Raw genomic sequence first — 25,806 nt, forward strand, 5'->3', positions numbered from 1 at the left:
CCTCCAATAAGAGAGTGGTCACTAGCAGGGTACGTTAGGGTTTTGTACTCCTATTTATCATCTATTTCTCAAAGGTAAAGGTTAATGCCAATATCTTTTGGCTGACCAAGTTTGCAGATGACTGCAAATTGGGAACTATCATAAATTCCCCCCAAAGACACAAACATCTTACAAGAGGGTCTAACACAGACAAATGGCTGCTGCCAAAGTCATGGACTAAAACTCAGTGCCAAGAAATTGAATTATAGGGCCTTTTGGGAAATTCCCACCCAGGCTAATTACTCCATCGATAAGACACCACTAGGAGTTGACATAGTAGTCAGGGATATGGGAAACTATGACGACAGTAATCTGGACTTTGATGAACAAGGTAGTAACAAAATCATTCTATGTCACCCAACTTATAAATAAGGGCATGACATCCAAGTCCAAGGAAGTTATAGTACCACTTTATTTGGTCCTTATCAGACACATCATTTAGTATAATCCTCCTTCAGCATGTAGTTTACCAAACACATCCAACAATTGTAACACCCACAAAGGTTCCTTACCTGGAGAATCCAGGGTATAAACACATTGCCCTATACAGATTGCTTTAAGGTTCTGTCTCTATACTCTGTCTCCTACAGGTTACTGAGTGGTGAGCTATACCTAGCATACAAGGTGTTACTCGTCTCTTTTTCTCATAGATGACAAGCAGGCGATGTATTTCGTTTAGATGCTTTAATACATAGAAACACATCAGGATGGATAGCAGCATCATAAAATATGAATGAACTAGGTAACAGATGGAATTTGAGATGTTGATATCAATCAAGTCCACCAGGACTTGTTCCCTGTTAATAGTTGGGGGTATGCTAGTAGTTATTTCATAGAGGGAGGCAGGGGGAGTGAGGGGGTGAAGTTTGAGCTGAATTTGTTAGCCAGCAATTAGCCAACATACATGCTTACATCTCAAAGGCTTACTACAAAATGGCAGTCAGACTTGCATGTGCTCAGTATTTATACACATGTGCAAGCCCTTGGATAGCTTCTTAAAGGTACATACACACACATTGATCTACATCCTCCCTCTTAAGAAGCTTGCCCTTTTTAAAAACAATATCAGAGTTAGACATGCATTGTTATATACATTAGAAACAAAACACAATGTTCATGTCCAGGTTGCTTCATATCTGTTACAGGGTTAGAGATGCAACCATATCTTGTAACGTAACAGTTTGGAGAAAATTTAGCAACAGGGACAGTCTGTGGTACACAACTCTTATCATGAACTTCTGTATTCATTACAGGAATGGGAATGTCCTCCGGAGCTTCCTCTGGAATTGGAACAACGGACAACTCACTCTTGGATAAAGAGTCTTTTTTACAGGCTATGTGCTGAGGTATAGGCTCAGACACTGGTATTAAATGCTTTTGATTCCACCTAAAGACTGCTCCTTGTGATTCAATAATGTATGATCTCGGCTCTGGACAAATGTTCTTCACAACACCAATCCGATCATAACCTTTGGACATTTGCATCCTTACCATTTCTCCTTCATTTAATGGATTGATCAGTTTGCTGATTTTATCATAGAAGGACTTCTGGGTTAAGCGCTTCTTCACTGACCTGTTGTTCCTGACACATGAAACCAACAATTGACTACTGATTAGTAATGTGGTTCTGGCTTGTCTTGACAGAAGTCACTGAGCAGGTGAACCAAGATGTTTATCATGAGGAACATTTCTGAGATTCAAGAGATTCAGGAAAACATCACTATTATCTTGTGTTGATTTCTCTAGTAGCTGTTTTGCACTTTGAACTGCACGTTCTGCCAAACCATTTGATTGCAGGTATTCAGGGCTACTCATGACATGAGTAAAGTCCCATTCTTCAGCAAATCTTTTAAACTGTTGGCTTGTAAACTGCGTGCCATTGTCAGAAATAACTTTGTGTGGACTACCATGCATTGCAAAATGATGCTTCATCTTAGTAATGACAGTACTGGATGCTAGATTGGGAAGTAGGTCAATTCCAGCCATAAACAAACTCTACAACAAGAGGAGAAAGCTACTACATGACAGAGCAAAATCCCTAAAAGGGAAGGCATCTCTGATCAATACTAGCAAAAAACTACGATCACTCATAAAATCATCCAAGGCCAACTTTGAGAGAAAAATCGCTAATGACACAAAAGACAATCATAAGGCCTTCTTTAGCTATGTTAGAAACCTGGGTGGAAACTCCCAGATATGCTCAGAATTAGTCCAAAATGATAAAAAAATCACTGAACCCACAGACATTGCCAACATACTGGCAGACAGGTTCAGTGCAAATTTCTCCCCTCCCCCCCAAAAGGAGAAATATCTATCCCACCAGAGTCTAGCCTCCCAAACATCTCAGATGCCCAGGTGAGAGCTGCTCTCTCTAAAGCAAAAACACGCAGCATCAATGGGAGATGGTGTCCCGGCTGTGCTACTACGAACTCAATGAGGAACTAAACCCACACATAAGGCTGCTGTTTAATCTTAGCCTTACTACAGGATATGTACCCAAAGAATGGCGTACGGCAACTGTGGTCCCACTCCACAAAGGTGGTGCTTCTATGGACCCTGAAAATTACCGCCCCATAAGCTTGACGAGACTTGTCTGCAAAGCTATGGAGAGGATCATAATGGAACTCATAAATAAAGACATTGGGGACCTACAGACACTGGATCCTACTCAATTTGGTTTTGTCAAGGGCAGATCCTGCCTCTTGAACTTGGTCGACTTTTTCGAAACAGTCACTAAGGCCATTGATGAGGGTAAGGCAGTTCACACAGCCTACCTTGACCTAGCAAAAGCGTTCGACACAATACCCCACTCGGGCATCATAGAAAAGTTCACCAGCTTAGATGTAAACCCATATGTCACAAGATGGGTTGCAAACTGGCTCAAGGACAGAACACACAGGGTTAGAGTTGCTGGTGCCATGTCAGACTCTAAGTCGGTCATGAGCCGTGTCCCACAGGGCTCAGTCCTGGGCCCCTTCTTGTTCGGCATTTATTTTTCTGAAGTGCAGGCAAACATAGGGGGATTGTGGCTGACAAAATTTGCAGATGACTGCAAACTGGGCACCATAATTGACACTCCATCAGACACAGACATCCTCCAGAGAGGTCTCATAGAAATGGATAACTGGTGCCAGAGCCATGGCCTTAAGCTAAATGCCAAAAATGTATAGTCATACCCTTTGGGAAAAACAAGGTAACCCCTAATTACCACATAGGTGGTAATCCATTAAACACGGAAGAAGTTATCAGGGACCTGGGGACCCAAGTTGACAGTAACCTCTCTTTTGACACTCACATTGCCAAAGTGGTTAGGAAGACCTTCTACATTGCCCACCTGATCATGAAGGGATTCACATCCAGATCAGGAGAGGTCATTGTACCCCTGTACTCTTCACTTATCAGACCAATGATTGAGTACAACGCCCCATTCGGAATGTACCTTACCCGACACCTGCAGCAGTTGGAAAGACCCCAAAAGTTCCTCACCAAAAGGATAAAGGGGCTCAAACATATGAAGAAACTCCAGCTCTATTCAGTCGCATACCGTCTGCTCAGAGGTGATCTGTGCCTGACATACAAGGCCATGTCCAACCCGGAATTAATGGACATGCTCCACCTCAAAAAATCCAAATCCACCAGAGCCACGAGAGCAAGAGACTTAAACCTTAACACGGATATAAATAGGACGTGCTGGAGGGACAGATTCATCACCCAGAGACTCCCTACACTATGGAACAGAATCCCAGTCCATGTGAGGCAGAGCCCCTCACTGACTCTGTTCAAGAGAAATCTTGACGAGTGGATGGGAGATCGTAGGTTTACCCCGGGAATCATCTCTGTGTCACTGCTGGACAGAGGCACAGCAAACTAATGGGTATAGTATTCTCATCCTAAGGGGTGGTGAAAGCCACACACACTCTGGCTAGGCTTATAAATGCCCTAGGGCAGATAGCCTAGTATGAACCTATGAACCTATAATCTCAGACCAATTAGAGTTTGAGTCTACTAACACCAAATAATGCTGACCATTCCACTCGAAAATGGCTGTGACTACTGTCGAACAAGGTAGTTCTGGAATCTGGTTTAGCTGAAGTGGTTCCTTCTGTTGATGTGACTTTGTACTATTACACACGGAACATGATAAAAGTGCTCTCTCAATATCTTGTGACATAGAAGTCCAAAATACTAGATCTGATGTTGTAAATGTTTTGTTCATACATTACAGATAGGACCTCGGTTCTGTCCACAGAACTGATATGGCCATTTTCCAGCTCGCGCAAGCCAAAAACTCTCAGCTAAGAACCTACCCACAATGCCCCTCTCCTAGATACTCCAGATCTTGTTTGCCACGTTCCTAGTCAGATGTGCTAGCCATCTCTCTCAAAGCTAAGTAGAAATGTGCTAATTTTAAGACAGTTTCTCTTCAAAATTATTTACTTTTTAGTCAAGTTAGCCCTTTCTCATTGTCGCCTATAACCTAGGCCTATTTCCTACCCTTTTCCTTGGTAATTTAATGTACTTTTTTGGTACTGTCCTTCTCTCCTGTCTTTGACAGGCCTTTCCTTTTTACTAGTGGTGTTTTTTAAAATAACATAATTGGTATTTTCTCCCTTATTTTTTCTGTAGGAAAGCCTTCTTGCCTTACTATGTCAAACAAAGCTAAGTTGAGATTTAAACAGTGTGACAAATGTGAACGTAAGATGCCTAACTCAGATACACATGTTTGTTGTGTCTACTGTTTGGACGTGGAGCATATTAAAGGTGATTGTGACATTTGTGATAGTTTTAGTAATTGTACACTAGCAGAACATAAAAATAAACTTATCTTAAAAGGATTACTCAAGACATCTTTTTCAGAGGATCTATCCGGGTCGGAGGTTTCACCCCCTCCAAAGACCAAAAAAACATAAGGAAAAATGGATTACTCAAGGCACCTTTTTTCAGAGGCTCTATCTAGGTCAGAGGTCTCACTCCCTCCAAAGACCAAAAAACATAAGGAAAAACAGATTACTCAAGGCACCTTTTTCAGAGGCTCTATTTGGGTCGAAGGTCTCACCCCCACCAAAGACCAAAAAACATAAGGAAAAATGGATTACTCAAGACACCTTTTTCATAGGCTCTATAACCCTCCAAAAAAAAAAAAACAGTGACAAACGGAGTCATTCAGTTCCTGCATCTCCATCAGTTACAGAACCAAGTCAGCTCCATGCTTTGCCGGGGCCCTCAGCGCAGACCTCTTCGGCACCAGGCTCTGTGTCTTCTCTCTCTCTGTCGCCATCCATGATATTCACCTCTATTTCAGTTCCGACCTAGGCACCACTGACTTCGGTGCCGTCCTTGGATCCGACATCGACTCAGATGATTGTACCTGCTTTGGCACCATCCCCAGCCATGGTGCCAACAGTTTCTTCAGCTACATCGGCTCCAAAACTTGAATACCTGCCAAGAACAAGATACTTCCACTCCAGTGCATACTGTCTCGGTTCCAACAGCAATGATTTCCCTGTCTGCACCATCCACTCTTGCTGCATTGGCTCTGGTGGAACTGATGCTCTCCCGAAGCAGTGTTTGGACCATCCGTACCTTGGTACCTTGCCCAGAGCCTATTTTCTCACTGGTGCCATGGCTCTGATGGCTTCCAGTTCTCTCAGAGCTCCTCACCTGGAGGTGGGCTCCTGTGACCCCAGTTCCAAGGTTGTCCGTCCAAGTTCCGGACTCCCATCCTTCCTTGGGTGGGCCTGCTGTACAGGTAGTGGACTCAGAGTCAGCAGCAATGACATCAGTATCAGAACCCTCCCTCAGCATGCACCTCTCCCAACCCTCTATTTTAGGACCCCGGGCACGGGAGTCACAAGAACCCTCTTTGAAGGGAACCCCTTCTCTGGAGTCCTCCTCAGAAGATCCCACTGGGGAGCCACCCTGGAAGAAACGGTGCAAGAGGAAGCACCTTGATTCATTGGAGGAATCTATCACCGAAGACAATGATTGTGATAAGGGGAAAGGGTCCGAATGGTCTTCCCCAGATGACATCTCATTCGGAGACATTCTCAAAATCCTCAAGCAGCGGGGAGAATGGAAGTCCTATAACCCTTCTTCTGAGGAATCGGTGTTCCTGCAGGCCTTCCGTGCCCAGCCATCTATTTCCTGGGTGACTCCACTGGCAGATGACCTTGTTAAAATCATTGTGTAGCATGCCTGGAAGGCCCCGGACAGTGTAGAACCTGTCCCTCAGAGGCCAGACAAAAAAATTGATCTACACCTGAAGACCAGCCCCACTGGTCCTAGCAGTTGACAGTTGATTCTATGGTCATGGTGGCGGCCACCTAGAGGGAACTGGCAAAAGATAGTTCCACTGTCCATCCTCCAAACAGAGAGTCCTGGACCATTGACAGACTAGGGAAATGGACCTATGCTTCAGCGACATTCGCCATTCGGTCACTGTACTATCTGGCACACTTTACTCACCTCCAAAGAGACCTAAATTCTGAAATGTCTCCCTTTTTGGTGAGGTACTGCCTGATGAGGTGCGTGATACTGTTGCCTTGCATCTAGCTATCCTTGAATCCATCTCGAACTCCTCGATACATTTGATATCTCACTCCACCAAGGGGACAGCTCAAGCTGCCGCATCAGGTGTTGTCATGAGATGTAATGCTTGGATGTGGTTGTGTGACTTCACAGACCCCTTTAAATCTTCCTTCATCAATGCACCTGTTGACGAATCTGCACTTTTTGGACTCAAAGTACAAGACACACTTACATGTAGTGAGAAAGATGGAAAGATCTTGTCTGCTGTGGGCATATGCCTTTCCAACCCCCAGAGGTCCTACTCCAGGAACCAAAAGAAAGGAAATATGTGGTTCAAGAAATCCCAAGGACCTTTTCGTGACTCTCGTGGTGAACAATCCCCCTGGGGCAGAGGGGGCAACTCATATGGAAGACGTCCCTTTCGGAGTAGAGGGGATCTGTGTAACCAGGGCGCTAGAGATTCTTTCTCTGGCAGACCCTACCAGCGCTCCTGAGCAGTGGCCCGATTGCTTTCCTCTGGAAGCAATTGGGGGTCATTTTTCTCTGCATCTATCAGCCTGGCATCTTATTACTACCGATGTTTGGATGCAGAGAATAATGTCCAGAGGCTACCAAATGCCATTTAATTTAACTCCCATCCCCGATGTAGCACCCAATCAGAGGGAATTAGCAGCCTTAGAAATAGAAAAGCTGCTAAGGAAAAGAGTCATGTAACCAGTACCACCAGACCAGACAGGATCCAGGTTTTACTCCAGGTTCCTTTTAGTGCCAAAACAGACAGGGGACTGGAAACCAATCCTGGATCACAAACTATTAAACAAATTTATCAAACTTCAAAATTTCTGGATGGTCACGATACAGTCCATTCTTCCCTTCCTAGGGAGGGATAACTGGATGTGCTCTATAGACCACCAGGATGCATACTACCACATAAAGATGGATCTCCGCTCCCGGCTGGGAGCCAATCACTACCAGTACAGGGCACTGCCATTCGGTCTCTCGACAGCCCCTCGAGTGTTCACCAAATTTATGGCAGTTGTGGTAGCTCATCTTCGACTACAAGGATTTCAGGTGTTTCCCTATCTAGATGAGTGGCTACTTACTGCTCTGACCAGGAATCTTCTTACACTCAAGGTCTCGCTCTCCGCTTGGGGATTACAATCAACAAGGACAAATCTCAATGTCTCCAATGAAGACACTGGAATTCATTGGAGCGGTCTTCGACACAACATCCTGTCAAGCTTCTCGTCCCCCTCACAGGTTTTCAGCATAACACACCAAATCCAAGACCTTCTATCTATGTACCAGCACGTCTTGTACTGCAGCTCTTAGGTTCCATGGTGGCTGCCATTACGGTGGTACCACTGGCGAGACTGCACATGAGAATCTTACAGTGGCTCCCTTCCACACAATGGTCATTGTTAATTTACCCACTCAACCACATGATATGTCTTTCAAACTGTTGCATGGAAGAAATGTTATGATGGATGAACCCACAAATGAATCTTTGGTGTCGACCATCCTGTCTTCCCCAGCCCACGGCCATGGTGACCACAGATGCTTCCATGTTAGGGTGGGGGGGCATTTCCAGGGAAAGACTGTCCAAGGCACCTGGTCCCCCATGGAGGCCAATTTTCACATAAATGTCCTGGAACTGAGGGCAGTTCTCCTAGCATTGCAAGCATTCCATGCGTCCCTACCCACTGGGACCATTGCAATTCAGTCAGACAACATGTCATTTGTCTGGTATATCAACAAGCAAGGTGGAACCAGGTCTTACCCCCTGTGTCAGAAAGACATGAGGATTTGGCACTGGGTGATAGCTTCCAACTGCTTCCTTATAGCAACACACATTCCCAGGAGTTCCAACCTTATTGCGGACAATCTGAGCAGGAACATCCTGATGCCTCATGAGTGGTCCCTCAATGCTGTAACAGCGGATCAGATTTTCCAATGCTGGAGCAAGCCTTGCTGTGACCTGTTTGCTCCCCCCCTAAACTACAAATGCAGAAGCTACTTTGCCTTGATCCCCCCTCAGGGGGAATCACAGAGCGATGCTCTAATGCATGACTGGCCACTGGGTTTTTCCTATGGCCTCATCTGATTCACAGTAAATGGATCCTGGATCATTCCCAAGACCTGTTATCTCATCCTCAGAGACTGATTCATCTGCAACTATACAGTCTCAAGTACACAGTTTGGTTCCTTCACTTCCATTGATTGCCAGGCTGCCTGACATCCCATCTCCTGTTCATGAAATTCTTCTGGCTTTACACAAACCTTCCACTAGGAAACTTAGACCCTTTCTCTATGCCTAGTCAAAAGATCCTACAAAACCTGATTACTGTTTTTGCATGCAGGAGCCTCAGCTTCGATGATCACCAATTTTCATAATCTTGATAATTCTTCAGTTATGTCACACCACCTATGCAAGAACTTTTTGAAAGGAGCATTACATGTTAAGCCTCTGGTCAAGCCTCCCTTAGAACCCTGGGACTTGACTTTGGTGCTTCAGTCTCTCACAGGTTTTCCTTTCAAGCCTTTTGTTTCAAGTGATTTGCAATTTTTGACATGGAAATCCTTACTTCTAGTAGCACTTACCTCAGTGGGAAAAGTATCTGAGCTGCAGGTATTGAGTGTCAAGAGTCCTTACATGATCTACCATACGGACAGGGTGTCCCTTCGCACCGACCCTTCTTTCTTGTCCAAGGTCATTTCTGGCTTTTCCATTAACCAATCTATTGACCTGCCAGTTTTCTTCCCAAGGCATTCTAATAGAGGGGAGTACCTTTTGCACACCCTGGATGTGCACTGGCAGCTTTGTTGTTATTTGGACAGGACTAAATCTTTCAGGAAAACAAACCAATTGTTTGTGGCCTTTGCAGGACCCAGACTGGGTAAACCTGTTTCCAAAGTGACTTTATCATCTTGGCTTAGAAACGTCGTTACCTTTATCTACCAACAGAATAAGCTACCCTTACCTTCCAGAATAAAGGCTCATTCTACAAGATCTATGGTTACTTCTGTAGCTTTTCATTCCAGAGCCTCTATGGATGATATACGTGCAGCAGCCACTTGGGCAAGACCTCATACCTTCATATCTCATTACAAATTGGATTTGGCCTCCAGGGGACGAGCATCTTTTGGTTCTATGGTGCTCAGGAATATCCTTTCTTAGGGCCACCCAGGACTCAAGTAGCTGGGGACTCGGTCCTATCTGTAATGTATGAACAAAAGATTTACAACATCAGATAAAGAATTTATGTCTTACCACAACGTTCCATCTGTGTTGTAGATCTTTTGTTCATTCATTACTTCCCGCCCTCCTTCCCCCTGCCTGGATTCCTGGTTAGGGTATTTGCTCAGACAGAGCCTCCTACCTTTTTTCCTATTACTACACCTTCTATCTAGGGTGGGCAAACTCAATATGGAGTATCTAGGAGAGGGGCATTGTGGGTAGGTTCTTAGCTGAGAGTTTTTGGCTTGTGAGAGCTGGAAAATGGCCGTATCGGTTCTGAGGATGGAACCGAGGTCCAATCTGTAATGAATGAACAAAAGATCTACAACAAAGATGGAACATTATGGTAAGACATAACTTCTTTTTCTCAAACCCTTCTTTTGGCAGAATCGACTCCTGGGTGACCATAATGCAAGATAGTAATTGTTAGAAAAATATGTATTTGAACATGTATGAAGTGCTAGTTTAAAAGCAAATAGTATATAATGCATTTTATTCTATTTACAATATGGCAATAAGAATGATTTTACATGTAATTGCTTGAAGCTTTGGAGCTGCAGTGTATTTGAACTCTGACCCTGGCAGTAGCCAGCTCAGCAAGCTTATGTTTTTCACTAATGATTATCTGCTGGGTCAGGAAAATTATATGTATAAAGCATTGAAAATCCTTCTTCCTTCCTCTGAGATAATTGGCCTTGTGAATATTATCAGAGATAAAGCACAGCTGCTAAAGTAATGTTGCAAGAAGAACAAAGAAGTATATTACAAGACTGAACCAACTATTGTATTCGAGCAGGACTGAAACCTTGAAAGAATAACATTTTACAGAAAGACATTATAACTCACCAGGTGCTTTGCAAGGCTGTATTATTCCCATGGGAAAACTTTTAAAAAGTATAACATCAGCTTTTTCTTATGAATAGAATATTGTAGACCATAGTGATGTAGGTGCCCTGTGACTAACCACGTCAGTAAGGTGGACACAGCTTGAATGTATGACTATATAAAATTGAGTATTTCCTACATCATGTCAGACAAAACTCTGTACTTATATCTTTTTTTGCCTACTGGTGTGCACTAGTAAACTTTTGCATCTGAGCCTCCTGTGTGTTATCATTTGTTTTTATTTAACAGTTTGGTCCTCCTTGACCGGAAGCCCTCGACAGCTACAGATCAGAGTGTACCGGTGGTCGAATACTGCGCAGGAGAAGCTACCGAAATGGTTCTTCTTGAAACACAAAGACCTCCGACTGAATTGTCGTTTTGAGAGGCTGACCACTTTTCTGATCTGCGGCCGAAGAGCGGTCTCGAACTGGTTGACCCAGGAGGCTCAGGTAGGAAGATATTTGCCTTTTTTCTGTTTTAGATCAGGGACTAGGTTACAGTAAATGTTATTGTCAGAGATTTGTTATACAGATCAGGGACAAAAGGAAATTACTGTATATTTTGTCAGAGATCAGGGAAACAGAATAAGGTAGGCAGTTATTCTAGATAAACTGTGTAAGGAACTGAAATACCACGTGGTGAAAAGGGTTATGTAACATTAAAATGGGAAATCAGTGCACTAAAAAATCACGAGATCCACCCCTAACTGATGATGCAAAATATATGCAATCACAACGAGCAGATAATGTAAGGTATTATACAAAATGGGTTAATAAATACGGATTTGATGGTAAATTAAATAAGATTTCATTAGTTAAACTTTTAAAACAGCTTAAATCTGACGCAGAAGGTCAGGCAAAAAAACAACAGCGATTAGGCATTCCTCAGGCACATAGGTGGACTGAGGAAGTAAACTGAAGGGAACAAAAAATTAAAAATGCGAAAACATTATTTTTAGACAAAGAGGATAATAATACAGTAATAGCGACGGCCCCTCCCCCTCCGCCCCCTCCAATGCCTTTTTCAGGATATGAAGCAGGAGGACAGGCTAGTCCACCTCCACGTTATCCTGAAGTTACAAGAACACTAAAACCATTTGTTAGAGAACCTATTGAAACTAGGTCCCGGACACGTAAGACACTTAGGGACACAGACTTATATCAAATAGGGAGAGACACGCTAGAAGAGGATGAGGAAGAAATCTGTCCACTAATCGAGGTACCGAATCCTCAGGCAGGACAGGAAGGGCAGGACCCAACTCTCCTAGTGTATAGACCATGGACACCGGAAGATATTCGGAAAGCTACGGAGGGAATCCCTCATCCGAAAGTTAATTACACAAAGTTTTTACAAGATTTACAAGGTATGAGACTGTTACCACTTGAATGGGGAAGTAGTAGAAAAGGTAGTTAGATAGATTGTGGGTCCAGACTGGCACATGATTTGTGGCGCCTGGAACTCTCGTAACGCACAGCTTAAACCACTCCCACATAGTGACACAGAATTAGACAAAAGAGTGAAAGGTCTTACAGACCGAATCTCTGAAAAATGGAAACCTAGAGCAGATTGGACTTGCATTAATCAATACATACAGCAAGAGAATGAAACTGTATATGGGTACTATGGTAGATTATTGGAATGTTTCAATAACCATAGTGGTATGGCTATTCCTGAAAGCCAGACAAATGATAGCTCGTATGAACAGCAACTGAAAAATGCGTTTTTAAAAGGTTGCATTGCACCTATCAGCAGCTTTATTACAAAGCATATGATAGATCATCGAACAAGCAGGCTACAAGCCTTACTTGAATATGCTAGACATGCTGAGAGACACTTTAATAGTAAAAAGAAAAAGAAGACACAGGTCTTCACAGCTGAAGACGGAGCAGAGGTCTTTGTAGTACAGTCGGGTAAAAAGGGTAAGAAAAATACCCAGGGAAATAAACAATCTGACAAAAGGTCAGAAGATTTTGAAGAGAGAAAAAAGAAAGGTGAGTGCTTTAAGTGCGGCAAGAAGGGACATTTAGCAAGGGATTGCAGGCTAAATAAAAAGGAGACTACAGAAAATAAAGGTGATGAGGACTTACTATATGATAGTGATAAAAATCAGAAATCATCAGGAAAGACTAATAAACAAAGGACAAATGTAAATGTAGTGGAAGGAACAGAGGAAGTGCAAGTAGATGTAGAGGATGAACAAAGTGAAATTTTAGATTTGGCCTTACTGAGCTTGGAGCTCTATTTGGCAGACACAAAACCGGAAGTTACACTTCTGGTGGAAGGAAGGGAAGTGAAATTCTTGTGTGACTCAGGAGCGTCACAAACTTTGATACACCCTTCAAAGTTACCGGAACACTCTGAATCACCTAACTATATATTAGTGAAAGCAGCAAATGGACAGCTATATAGGGAGCCACTCTCCCATGATATAGCAATAACTGACCCTGTTTCAGGTATGACTCAGAAAAGTAAAATTGTAGTTTCTGCAAAATATCCAGTAAACTTACTGGGAAGAGATCTTATGCAGATATTTGGCATAGCGGTAGTTCCTACTATGCAGGGTATGGAAGCACAAAGACAAATGGATACCTTTGTGGTGCGACCGGAGGGTGAAACTTTTTACTGGTACAGCCAGGACCTAGTTACGACTGGTCCAGGGGCAGTAACCGAGGAACTGATGAATGTAGCCATCAGTAAGGCCCCCTCCCTTGACACTGACCGACAGCATTTGTTACATTGTACTCTATACTACTGCAGCATGCCAGGACCTGATAAAGAATATGAGCAAGAGTTGTTCAAAAATCCCGCTAACAGATTAGTATTACGAACCTTGTATTGGGATACTGAGGGAAACAGTGTAGTAAGCTGTTCACTACCTCAGGAATTCATGACACTGTACAAATCTAATAGACTGCCACATGTCAGCTTGACAAAGAATAAGGATGTGAGATGGGCAGACTTAGGAGAAAAAGTAACAAGATGGGAAAAACAAACTGATTTAGAATTATCAGAACAGGGAGTACAAAAACAGAAATTGAATTGGCTAACACAGACACATCCAGCTGTACACTTGCAAGCTAGTGAAGATAGCTGATTAGCATTCTTGTTAGAAGAAGAAGAAAAAGCCTTGTGTGATATACCAAATATTCTTTGGTCAACAGGTAAATCAGATGTAGGACTTATTCGAACAGCAGGACCAGTAACCATTACACCTAAATCAGCATTTAGACCACAAAAAAGACAATACTCCTTGAGGAAAGATGCAGAGCAAGGAATCAAGCCTATAATAGCAGCATTACTCAAGGAAGGAGTACTGGTAGAATCTCTGGATTCACCATGTAATACCCCTCTATTTCCTGTTAAAAAAGCAAATGGGGAATGGCGGATGGTACAGGATTTACAAGCCGTAAACAATGCGATAATACTCAGAGCACCTACGGTGCCAGACCCACACACCTTGTTGAACGATTTGAAGCCACAACAAAAATATTTTACTGTGGTAGATATAAACAATGCTTTCTTTTCAATACCTATACATCCTGATAGCCAGTATTGGTTTGCATTTACATTTCAAGGTAAAAGATATACCTATACTCGGCTGCCACAGGGATATTGTGAAAGTCCAACAATATTTGCACAAGAAATGGCAAGTAACCTGGCAGGGTTTACTCCACCAGGAGGTAGTCAGATTCTACTTTATGTAGATGACATCTTGCTAGCAGCCCCTACCCAACACCAATGCAGGGAAGATACAATAGCATTATTGAAATTTTTAGCAGCACAAGGACATAAAGTAAACAAAAGTAAGTTACAACTCTGGAGAAAACAGGTTAGATACCTAGGATATGTAATATCCAATGAAGGTAGAATACTAGACGAAGACAGAAAAACAGCGATTTTACAGGCACCCAAACCAGCAACCAAGAAGGAAGTGATGTCCTTCTTGGGAACGACTAATTTTTGTCGAAGCTGGATATCAAACTATGCTTTAGAGTCTGCTCCATTGGCTGATTTAATATATAAAACACCAATGGCAGCGCAAGATGTATTACAATGGACACCTGAAGCGGAAACAGCTTTCTGCAGACTAAAACAATTGATAGCTTCATCACTAGTTTTAGGACTTCCAAATTACCACAAAAGATTTTTTCAAACCGTAGATTGTAAACAGGGATACATGACGTCAGTTTTGACGCAACAGCATGGGAATAAGCAACGCCCCATAGCTTACTATTCATCACAGTTAGATCCAGTGGCGCGATCATTGCCTCACTGTGTGCAACCAGTAGTCACAGCTGCAATGGCAGTACAGGCTTCGGCCTCAGTGATGTTATTCCACCCTCTCACATTGAGAGTGCCTCATGCAGTCGCAATAATTTTACTGCAAGAAAAAATAGCATATCTATCTCCTGCTAGACATCTTTCATGTATGACCATACTGCTGAGCCAACCTCATATGGTAATTGCACGTTGTACAACATTAAATCCATCAACGTTACTTCCAATGCCTGTGGACGGCACACCACACAGTTGCCTGCAGGAAATTGAGCAAATAACTTTGCCCAGACAAGACCTCACTGATATGCCCTTGGATGATGCCGAGGTGACATTTTATGCGGACGGTTCATGCAGAAAGGATCTTACAGGGAAAAATCTAGTAGGGTATGCAGTAGTCACAGATACAGAGATTTTAGAAGTCCAACCCTTACAGCATAACCTGTCTGCTCAAGCAGCAGAATTGATAGCCTTAACACGGGCTTGCACTCTAGCGAAAGACAAATGTGTAAACATATATACTGACAGTCAGTATGCTTTCTCTACAGTGCATGTTTTTGCACAGCAATGGAAAAATAGGGGAATGATAACATCTACTGGCAAACCGATTAATCATGCGCAACTTATTTTAAACTTATTAGATTCTATTCAGTTACCTACTAAAGTAGCTATTTGTAAATGTTTAGCTCATACAAAACAGCAGGATGCAATTTCGAAAGGAAATGCAAAAGCTGATGCAGCTGCAAAACAAGCAGCCTCAGACTCAGAAACTTTACTTTTAACTGAGGAATTACAACCCTCTGAGATTTTAGATTTAGAAATGTTAAAAATGATGCAGACATTGACTACAAAAGCTGAGAAACAAAAATGGGAGAAACGAGGTGCAATCCTCGAAAATGGACTGTACATCTCCAAAGAGAAAAAGCCAATATTGCCGTATAATTTATTTAGATATGCAGCTTTGTTGAGCCATGGGCAGAGCCATGTCTCAACAGGGGGGATGGTACAGTTAGTAAATCGAATATTCCAAACATATGGATTCACAAACTTTACACAAAAATTTTGTGCAGCATGTCATATCTGTAACAAACATCATGCACAAGGAGCATTTAAATCCAAGCAAGGGAGTTTTCCTATACCACCATATCCGTTCCATACTATCTGTATGGATTTCATAGAATTGAGCAAATGTGAAGGGAAAAAATACTGTTTAGTGATCATAGACATGTTTTCCAAATGGGTAGAAGCTTTTCCAACTAAAAATCCGGATGCGGCAACAGTGGCAAAGGCCCTAATAAAAGAAATAATTCCTAGATTTGACATACCGGAAAGAATCTATAGTGACAATGGGACACATTTTGTTAATCAGACGATTCACCTACTTGGGAGATTCTTTGGGATCTCCTTGAAGAATCATTGTGCTTACCACCCACAGTCTGCAGGACTGGTGGAAAGGTACAATGGAATTTTAAAAAGCAAGTTGAGGAAGTTAATAAATGAAACACAGAAGAATTGGATTTGCTGTTTGCCTTTGGCACTGCTGAGCATGAGAACAGTTCCAAATGTAAAGGGTCTGACTCCCTTTGAAGTGATATTTGGAAGGGCATATTATGTGCCACAGTGGAAAGCTCTCATACCTGCAGAGCTAGAGGCTGACAGCTCATTAGCTAGTTATATGAGGAAACTGTTAACAAATAAAACTGTTTTGCAGTTGAACTCTTTTTCAGATAGAGGACAGACCAGACCATTGGAAGCGGTGCTGACCCCAGGGTCCTGGGTGTGGTTGATGGTCACGAAGAAGAAAAATTGGACGAGTCCAAAGTGGGAAGGACCGTACCAGGTACTGTTGGCGATGCCTACTGCAGTCAAAGTTGCTGAGAGGTCATCCTGGGTCCACCTGATGCACTGTAAACCGGTAAAGAATTTTCAGCTTGATAAACATTTTGTGACTGACACACAACAAAGGCAGAATGACCAAGAGCAAAATGAGTAAAAATACAGATCAGCCCTGAAGATATTGTTTAATCATCTTGCTAACTGTGCATTTATTGACTATGATTGTGGTGACTTTCCTTTTGTTGTGGTTCTTCCTGCATATAACCACACAAATGAAAGTGGAGAAACGTGATGAACTGTCTATAGACTGGCATCCAAACTTTAACACATACCTAGCTATGAAGTGTGTATATGTAGAGACTATGAACATTTCAAACTGCTGGGTTTGTACTGCTATACCAACAGCATATGGAGGACTGTTGATGTCCGCTGTCCCCTTGGGGATAAATGAGACTTGGGAAAATTTACTTTTGATACAGGTTCTGTAAGATCACAGGACAAAATTGCATTGTATTTACCTATTACACAGAGAGGAATTGTATGTTTCTATAAAAATGATACACTCCAAGTGGGTTGGAGTAACTGTAACATAACTGTATCTTATAAATGCTATATTAAAACTAAAGATAAGACCACTAGTTGTAGCACAAATTATGATTCATATTTGAGCTTAATGAAAACAACAATAAGAGATGTGCAGAGTAATCCTGTATCGCATAAACAATTGTCTGTTATAGACAAGAAAATGTTTCATTCAGAATTAACCCGCATCAGTACTAAAGTAGAAAACTGTTATTTTGTTTGTGGGAAAAAAGCATACAAATGGCTACCTGAGAATTGGTCCGGCAGTTGTTTTTTGGGTTATCTGGTTCCGGATATAAGGCATACTGCAGAATTACCTCTAGGTAAGATACGTAATATAAGAGATGTAGCCCGAAAACCTGAGAATCCAATCGGAAAACCTGTAAATCCAGTGGGAAAAATCGAAGCTGGATGGAAGGATCATCATTCCGTGAAAGATAAAGAAAATTTGACTCATATGGACTTGAGTGACAGTGTTATATCCTGGGCTGTAATACTTCCAGCATATGGAGCAGTCAAATCAATCTGGGAGCTGAGAAAACTGTCGAAGCTTCTCGAAGTAATGAGTAACGCAACTTTTTCCGCTCTCGAACGAGTGACTGATGAACTGAATGCAATGAGAACTGTTGTGCTACAAAATCGAATGGCTCTTGACTTCACCCTAGCGGCGAGAGGTGGTACATGCGCACTTATCAAAGAAGAATGCTGTGTGTTCATACCAGACAATCGACATGAGATCAATGATCACCTAGAGGTAATACAGCAGGTATCGGCCATGACTGAACAAGGCCCAAACCCACTGACGAACTTTTTCCAGAGCCTATTTGGTGGGTGGGGTTCTATCCTAATGAATATTTTGATTGCTATTTGTGTTGGTCTGCTCCTATTAGGAGCTTGTGTCTGTTGTGGGATTCCCTGTATGAAAAGATTAGTCAAAGATTTTGTTGATATATCTGTAACCGAGACTTTGTACCAAGACATTGAACTGGAGCTATTGGTTCCAGATGAAACTCTTTCTGAAATATAAACTAAAATGACTTGTCTAGCTGAAAGTCCTTAAAGGAGAAGGCTAGGGGACGATATGATATTGTTTATGTTTCTGAATAGAATAAAAAGTATTAAAAGGGAGGAAAATGTTAGAAAAATATGTATTTGAACATGTATGAAGTGCTAGTTTAAAAGCAAATAGTATATAATGCATTTTATTCTATTTACAATATGGCAATAAGAATGATTTTACATGTAATTGCTTGAAGCTTTGGAGCTGCAGTGTATTTGAACTCTGACCCTGGCAGTAGCCAGCTCAGCAAGCTTGTGTTTTTCACTAATGATTATCTGCTGGGTCAGGAAAATTAAATGTATAAAGCATTGAAAATCCTTCTTCCTTCCTCTGAGATAATTGGCCTTGTGAATATTATCAGAGATAAAGCACAGCTGCTAAAGTAATGTTGCAAGAAGAACAAAGAAGTATATTACAAGACTGAACCGACTATTGTGTTCGAGCAGGACTGAAACCTTGAAAGAATAACATTTTACAGAAAGACATTATAACTCACCGGGTGCTTTGCAAGGCTGTATTATTCCCATGGGAAAACTTTTAAAAAGTATAACATCAGCTTTTTCTTATGAATAGAATATTGTAGACCATAGTGATGTAGGCACCCTGTGACTAACCACATCAGTAAGGTGGGCACAGCTTGAATGTATGACTATATAAAATTGAGTATTTCCTACATCATGTCAGACAAAACTCTGTACTTGTATGGTTTTTTGCCTCCTGGTGTACACTAGTAAACTTTTGCATCTGAGCCTCCTGTGTGTTATCATTTGTTTTTATTTAACAGTAATGTACTCTTGTTGCAAGTACTTTGGAACAATTACTTTTGAACCTTTCATTATGATACCTTTGTCAGACAAAATCTCATCTCTGTATGGAAAATAAGGTTGCACTTCTTGACATAAACTCGATTGCTTTGATGGCCATCCTTGATTGATAAAGTGGTTGAGTCTTTGTAAAACTGGATCTGTGACTGTGTGATCTCTTAGCTCATCAAGACATGTGGAAGAAAAATTCTCACTTCCATGACTTTAAAATCAAGGTTCTCATTCTCATGCTGTTCTGTGGTATTTCTGGGCAATCTAGATAACATATCAGCAAGATAAAGAAGTTTGCCTTTCTTGTAGATAAGATTAAAATTATACTTTTGCAATCTTAGCATCATGCATTGCAGTCTGGCTGGAGCTGAATGCATAGGCTTTCTCAAGATGGTGACTACAGGTTGGTGGTCTGTTTTGATCTGGATAGGTCTAGCATAAACATAACCATGGAACTTCAAACATGCAAACACAATTACCAAAAGCTCCTTCTCAATCTGGGCATACTGCATCTCAGTTTAGGTAAGAGTTCTTGATGCACAGGCAACAGGATGATCTTGTAGAATGACTGTATCAAGACCAAATTTTGAAGTATCACAGGAAAGTGTAACTGGATTGTGAATATCATAGTACCTGAGAGTTGGTGGGCTAGCAGTTGTCTGTTTCAGGACATCAAATGCTCGTTGGTGTTGCTCTAGCCAAGACCAGGAAACATCTTTACATGTCAGCTCTCTGAGTGGTGCTGATAGTTGGCTCAAGTCTGGAATGAACTTGCCTAGGTAGTTGAACATGCCAAGAAAACATTGTAGGGCTTGAACATTGTCTGGAGCTGATTTCTCAAGAATGGCTGTTGGTTTTGAAGGGTCTGGTCGTAGGCCTTTACTTGTAAATAAATGACCAATATAAGTAACTTCTTGTAGCCTGAATGTGCATTTCTGTTGACCAAGCTTAAGATTCACTTGACATGTCCTTTCTAGAACTTTTCTGAGGTTTCTGTCATGCTATGCTTCATCATGACCTCCTACTAGTATGTTGTCTACTATAACAGCACAAGGATACCCAGAAAAAGAAATTGCTTCATCGCACGTTGAAAGACTTCACTTTCAGAATTTATCCCAAATGGCATTTTCAAAAATATGTACCTGCCAAAAGGACTACTGAACGTAGTGAGTAATGAGGATTTTTTGTCTAGCTGACTTTGCCAAAATGAACTCTTTGCATCTAAGACAGAAAAAATAGGGGAATTTGGCATCAAGGCTGTGACTTCTTCGACTGTGCGATTGGATGATGAGGTCTTTTTAGCGCTTTGTTCAAATCTTGTGGATCAATACATATTCTGATGTCCTGAGTTTTTCTTGTGAGCTACCATTGTGAAGTCCCACCACTGAACCAGTAATCAAGGAGCCTCAATCCTCACCACTAGCACCAGTGAGGGACATACATTGGGAGGATGACAAATTACACACACAGTATTTCTGGATGCAGCTCTTTTCATCAAGTGCAATTTCTCTTAAGAGCACACAGAGACCACAGTCATTCCAGGACTGGTTTCTCCCTCTTTCTCCAGATCCCCAATAAGACTCCCCACTGGCACAGCTATAGAGTTGAGATCTCAGCTGAGTGACCAAGCCAAGACCTCCAGCAACCTCTGTCTCGAACCAGTGCTTTGTGTCCCTGACAAGTAGCTGACACACACACTCTTGAAGTTTGATTTACACACACACACACACACACACACACACACACACACACACACACACACACACACACACACACACACACACACACACACACACACACACACACACACACACACACACATACATGCACATGCATATATTTATATATTATAAAGAGTTTTGGGTAGGGTATATACTGCATATACTGCAAGTGAGCCATGTTGGTGCAGCGGTAGTGTTGCTGCCACACAGCAAGAGGTTCTCCTGTTCAATTCTCAGCTGGAGCGCCTTCTGTGTGGAGTCTGCATGTCTTCCCCGCAGTCGAGTGGCCTTCGAAAGACATGCGTGAATGGGCATGCCTTTGCTGAAGGTTGGGTGTCGAGATGGCACCTCAGCACTATAAAAATCAACTGCCAATCATTAGTGGACCGGAGTTCCGCTGTGGCGACCCCTAACTAGGAAAAGCCGAAAGAAGAAGATATACTGCATATACTGCAGAAGAGAAGGAGACAAAGATGGATTTTTGTTGAATGATGATTTATGTTAAAAACACTTTAGTCTCTGAGCAATTTAATAGAGAAAGAATATTTGTTTGAAAAACAATACAGGAAGGAATTGTCAGTTTTGTAAAGGTAGAGAAAACACATTTGTATAAGGCAGTAATTTTAAAAGTATTTGATTAAAGTATCTCTGTCTTTATAGTGTTGATGACCTTTCCAGTCAGTCTGGTGAGTTGCTGGGCTGCCAAAGTAAAAAAGCTGTTTGGGTAATTACGAGCTTGATGTGAATGGGAGTATCCATTCTTTGCCAAATGATACTATGTTCACCCTTTTCAGAAGAGGCAAAAAGTAGACCAACACTATGTCCCTTGTTCCACCCTACTCCATCCATTGTCATGCCTCTCTATATCTGTTTTTCTACCACTCTTCTCATCATTTTGGAAGGTGGCATGTCTTTCTTTTTCTAACCACTCCCCCAGCCCCAACATTCATCAAATTGAGACAGCGCCTATGGAAAAACAGATATTAGAAAGCAAAGACTTTGCTTGCATGAAAACATGCACTGGTAGGAAAAGATGTTACTCTGTCAATCAGCATATTGAAGTTGTAAAGTTATTTTCAGACTAACAGGTTAACAGTCAGTTGTTTGGAAAGTCCAGAATAAAATGGGTAAGTGGTAACCCTGAAAAATGCATGCAAGTGAAACCCCTCCTCCTGTCTCTATTTAACCAGATTTTGGAAGCTATGATAGGCATAACACAAAGTACTTTGTTTTGTAACAGCAGACGGAAATACAGTGCAATGTTTTTCAAACAAAAGATGTACTCAATCTGTATGACTTCTTCAGCTTATAAGTGAAAAGAGAAATTGTCTGTGTTTGGAGAATGCACATTGTATGGAAAACAGCAATATGTTTCCAGTTATTACTGGTCCTTTAAACAAAAGATGTTTAAGAAGTGAATTAAGTTGTACTAAAGCTGTATTGAATTTAAATTTAAAAATGTAAATAATTGTTTAAAAGATGAACGCAAAATAAGTTGAATTATACTAGCCTTTTCTCAAAATGCCAATATGTGGAAGAAATTGTGCAAAGCAGTATAAAACTTTAAAATATAGTGCAGCTTAAAGAAGAAGAAAATCCTTGTTAAATGATGTGTGCACTGTTGCAGGATTAACACATTTAGAAGATGCTAGTTAGTTTAAAGTTTATTTCTTTATTTGGATACTAACTTTCTAAATCCTACCATCTTCCTAATGTGGAATTAAGACAGCATCTTCCAAGTTTTAAATCAAAGCAAAACTCACAGGAAGTCCTGTTTGGAATTTGTGTAAACAGAGATAATCTGTCATTTGAGAGAGTTACTACAATTCATTTGCTGGATCTACCTGCTAGAACATACGCATGGTTTAGAGCTAAACATTTGTTCAACTACATGTAAGAATTCATTGATATTTTGTTAGCTAGCTATAAACTAGTATTTCAAACCATTATCTGTCTGTTTAAATGTTTATGTTCAATTTGCTGCTCAAAGTCTGTACTTTTTATATATATTCATTTTTAATGGAAATGCTTTACCTTGTACTTTTCATGTAGAGAATTGTATTATACAACATTAAATGCCTATTGTTGTCCATCTATTTATTAGATTAATGGTTTACTACATTTCAAAAGTCTAGTGTGTGCCTTTTGAAAGGCGACTGCTCAGAGTTAGTTTTTACCATTTAAATGGTTAAAGGCTGGCTTATTTTAAGACTAAGCACTTAGGTGTGTCCTTTTTTTGTTTATCTTATTTTGCTTTATTGTATTTTCATTTAAGTGGATTATTATACTTATTCAGTTAGAGCATTGTTAGGTTCAGCCCATGGACCTATGAAAGTACAAAATACAGTACCAGGTTATGAAGCATATACAAAAATCAAATACATAAAAGGTAGATACTATTAAACATACATTCACAAATGGTAATCTGATAAAGTATAACATATATACTTGAAAAAATACTTTATACAAAAAATAAAAATAAATAAAGCAAGTAGAGGCAGTTCATGAATACAAAACTATCTTCATAACATTATTGTCAAAAAAAAAGAATAAAAATATTATACATGTGTCTTGCTGAATGTAGATAATCAGTTGCTTGGAATAAGAAACTGAGACACTATAAATGCTTGCTAGTTTTCACTAATTGGTGACAGTAATACTATAAGCTTGGGAGGTGGATGCTGATGCTGGAGAGTTTCTGTTTACCTTCCCCATTCTGGAAAAAAATAATTGTGTGAGTGAATGAGCAAATTAGTGTGGTCAAATATTCATTTTTGTTGGTAAGATTGTACTGGAAGGCATCACACTCTATCTGAGTTGATTGAAATAATGGAGAGTCAGTGATTGTAAGTCTAAAGTGTATCTGTAGCTGTACAGTATAAAGCTAATTTGAGTATATCAGAGTTTGTCTATTACCCATGGCAGATGTGGACATTTGCCATATACCCTAGAGGCCAAATTTCCTTTCCTTTTTAACTGGTACTAGTGATGAAATAAAAACACCATTATTGCTAGTTCTATCACAAAAATGTGTGTTTGCAATTTTGTGGAAGTTAAGAGTCCCTGTTCATATGACACCATACTATCAAGGTATTTAACACTAAGATTCATTATAGGATGCTGCTGGAAGTTTTACCAGAGGTCTTAGGATATGTTTTGTATTAAATAGACATGACTCTGTATTCTCCTGCAACTGTGACAAATTTCTGGGCAGCAAACAAACCCATCTTACTACTGTGAATGTAAGACAACTACAAAACACTTAACTTGAGCAACACACATGGTTTCCTACCATTAAGTCATTTCTCAAACAAATGACTAATCCAGCATACTTTACATGTAGGGTTACCACCTGTCCCATTTTGTGAGGGACAGTCCCTCTTTGGGCAGTTGTGTCCTGACAAAAAATTGTAAAAATGGCAAATGTCCTGGAGATTTTAGGACAAAATTATTTCTTATATTTTATGTAATAGTTGCATAAAACAGTTATTCTGTATCTAAAATACCTAAATGTTATAAGAAACAGAATAAGCAACTAAAATGCTACAAGAATAAGCTTTTATTTAGGCAAAAAAGTTAAGTTCTATCCTTTGTACTGGCCATGGGTATGTGTCGGCCTGTAAAATCTGATGTTTGTACCAAAAATGTCCCACTTTGGCCATTTGGAAAGGTGGCAACCCTATTTACATGGTGTTTGAATACAGATTAACTAGGCCAGGTTCACACCATTGGCAAAAAATGTTCTCACATAGCAGCATGAAACTACAAATAACTGGATGATATGGAAGGAGTGAATTTATTTTGAAGACAGTGAAACTTCAGTCATCTGCTGTCACTGTGAATTTTTTACACAACTGCAGTTTAATATTTCAGTATCCTGTCTTCAGAGTCCAGATAAGTTTGGTGAGAACTATGCATTCAACAGTCTGGTGAAGACCCCATCAATCATGCCTTGGTCCACTGCTGTGGCAAAACAACCTCTATAATTAAGAAACTCCACTCAGTTTCTAATATTTAATTAATGTGTAGGTATGTGACTATGCTACTGATTTTTATATGGCAGTAGAAGGAAACCTTTCCTAAAAAACAGAAGTATCTGCTGCCCTGGCTAACAAGCTTTTGTCATACCTTGAAGAGGTTTACCTGCCCAATCATAACACAAGGCACTACAAATGGCAACCAAATCAGAACTGGCTTGTTTGCCTAATGCTAATTTATTAAGAACACAATTCATAAAATAAGATTTTCTGACATATTTGGCAATTCATGGAAAGAACTCTGTTGTAGGATCTAGCCTATGTATAGATCTTTCCTGAAAGGAAGGTGCTGAAAACTTGACACTGACTTCTTGATTGAAGAAAGCCAAGTTTGTTGGGACCAAATGGAACTATTACAATTGAATTAGCTTTCTTCTTGTGTTTGCAATCATTCCTCCTGGATGAGAGGAAATGGAAGAAATATGTGCAGGAGTTTGGATGCCATCTTTATCCAAATGCATTCTGAGGACTGGCCTAAAAATTGAGAAAGAAAAAACAGAGTGCTTTTAAATACCCTTAAAGCCCTGAGGGATGATATCATTATCTAAAGAGCATAGCTTTCCAAATGGCATAAAAGTTCTCAAGAGCAGCAAAAAAAAAAAAGACTATCTAGCGTAGCTCCTGCGAACTCATAAAAGTCAGTGTTCTCTTTATTCAAAATGTTCAGAAGTGAAATAATATGTACAAAATATAAAAATCGAACATCTTCCTGAGATACTAATTAATCAGCTTCAATTATTTCTGCCTCAGAAATATAATTTTCAGAATCAATCCTTATATACTATCCAGC

Source organism: Protopterus annectens, chromosome 9.part0 (assembly GCF_019279795.1).
Source record: "Protopterus annectens isolate FY-2018-M chromosome 9.part0, PAN1.0, whole genome shotgun sequence".
Classification (NCBI taxonomy): Eukaryota; Metazoa; Chordata; order Ceratodontiformes; family Protopteridae; genus Protopterus; species Protopterus annectens.